The sequence below is a fragment of the Dendroctonus ponderosae genome, unplaced genomic scaffold (genome assembly GCF_020466585.1).
Source record: "Dendroctonus ponderosae isolate FM_Combo_2020 unplaced genomic scaffold, Dpon_F_20191213v2 Dpon_F_20191213_4, whole genome shotgun sequence".
Lineage (NCBI taxonomy): Eukaryota > Metazoa > Arthropoda > Insecta > Coleoptera > Curculionidae > Dendroctonus > Dendroctonus ponderosae.
Genome location: NW_026018611.1, coordinates 1,854,642 through 1,856,725, shown reverse-complemented (window position 1 = coordinate 1,856,725; position 2,084 = coordinate 1,854,642). Strand labels below are relative to the sequence as shown.

The following is a 2,084-nucleotide window of genomic DNA, read 5'->3' as shown; positions in this document are numbered from 1 at the left end:
ACCGAAACGTATTTTGATTGATAAATAGAGACAATAAATGACTGAAACCCAGGAATGAATTTGATTTGGAATTGAAACACAGTCAGAAAAGTATAGACATTTGTTACGATTGACGTCGTTATTTGCGGAAAATTAACCGACTTTTCGCTGATGGGTCCGGACGAGTTCGGACGCTGTGGGCAGTTGCCATGGATACGCGCCACCAATGTGTCAAAGTCGTGCATGTACCAGGGCGCAGCGAAAAGTGTGCAGTGAAGGATAAAGAATAATAATGAATAAACGGGCAATTTTAATATACTTTCTCCTTTACTGGAGCAGTGGAGCATTTGCTGAAAAGTAAAAAGCAAGTATGAATAATTCGGCATGTGATAGCTACCTATACTGACGGCGCCGTATACGTAATTACAATTTCTAATGCAAAAACCCCAGTGGAGTGAGCGATTTTCCATATTTTCTGCCATGCTTATTAGAGTGCGGTCTGTTGCCGTTGTTTTATTCCTCTTCTACGTGAAGAAACTTCACTTTCTTCGCCGATTAATCACCACTCGCACATGCATAATACGGATTTGTCCATTGAAAAAATCGAAATGCGAATCGATTGACCGAGTGAAATGCACACAACACTCACATGCACGTATAGATTCGCTCATTTACCCAACAACATTCACTAGATGAGACTTTCTTCTCGGCAACGAGGAACCGAAAAAAACCTGGTCAACTGCAAAGTCGCAACTTTTTATTCGCTCATTAATTTCAGGCCTTTTCTCCTCGCCGGTATAAATATGCTTCGGGACCGACGGCAAAGAGGATGCCGATGGTGCCTTTACGCGACTTCCCGGCCAATAAAATTATCCGAAGACATTTCAGGGGAGTTTTTGCAAACGGTTCCCATCTGGTTTACAGTTTGAGTCGGGGCTGAGTGTTGAAGTTAGAATGTCGTTGGGGTTTCATCGCCTCCACCTATCGATGTTCTGACTGTACGGCGGTTCGGTCACAATGTCTTATGAAAGTCGTGTCCAGTATATGGGGAGATTCAAAATTGGCCCCACTCCTCTTGAGGGAAAACTATTTTAAAAAATTTCTAGAAAATTTTGACAGGAAAGCGTGGGCAATGCAAAGGAAAATTTTGGATCTTCACAAAAAACCTTATAAGTACCCGTTGTGTCTGATCTGTCCCTTGAAGTCAGAACATCGATAGGATTGGTGCGCCCTTCCACCATCGACGTTCTGACTTCGATGCCAGTTCGGCCCTTCATCCAGCTGTAGCTGGCAGGAAAAAACAGCCATAATCGACTGCATTTGAAGCATTTGTAGAGTTTCTGGTCGCTCTATGTATAATAGGCGGTAGCTTCCACCTGTGAGCACTAACGATCCGAGAACGGGCACCCGAACAGGTGGTACCGCGGCACACTCAGCAGCAGTCAGTCAGTTGTTTTCTTCGGCAGCATCGACTTGGCGAGCGGACAAGTACCAGCACCGTTTATTCGTTCCGATCTAACGGCGATTGATCGATCTTCGAGATCCACCCGAAATTGCGATTGTGCCCCCACAAACTAGACACTGGATAAGTGCCGAATGACTCTTTTGATTGGTTGGTGACTCTGTTTTTTGCGCCCGGATCCAATGGATTACTACGCGAATTTTGGATAGTGGCGTTAGGTGAGTGGAAAGTAGCTACCTTTGGATAGTAGCTAGTGTGTCAGCTGGCCGATATTGATTTCGATCGGTCCTGGTACCGAGTTTTTGAGCAAAGAGGGATTCATTGCGCTCTTTTTCCTCAAAGTCGAATCGCGATCATTCTCGAAATTCTAAGCGAATTTTCACCTTCCCATTAGCATCAGCCAATCACCTTCAGGGGCGGATCCAGCTATAAATTCAAGGGGGGTTTATGGAGAAAAAGTACAGTCCTCTGCTGTCTATGAAATTAGAACAATTATCCTCCTTTTGTGCAAGGGTGGCGTAAGATTATTGTAAAATTTCATGTTTTCAGTTCCGTTTTGCATGTTTCTCGGAAGCAAAATGAGCAAGAACGCTCGTTTTTACATCATTCCAGAGATAACTAAATGGCCTTTATTCGAAGTTTC

The 2,084-nt window shown here is 44.0% G+C and overlaps 1 protein-coding gene across 1 annotated transcript in view; it reads left to right on the top strand.

The window, feature by feature from the left end:
• The first annotated feature begins 1,349 nt into the window (after positions 1–1,349).
• Positions 1,350–2,084, top strand: part of LOC109543039 — a 21,823-nt gene continuing 21,088 nt past the window's right edge. Inside the window, exon 1 of the mRNA XM_019912553.2 lies at positions 1,350–1,659. The gene's annotated coding sequence lies outside the window, so the exon portion shown is untranslated. The remainder of the gene's footprint in view (positions 1,660–2,084) is intronic.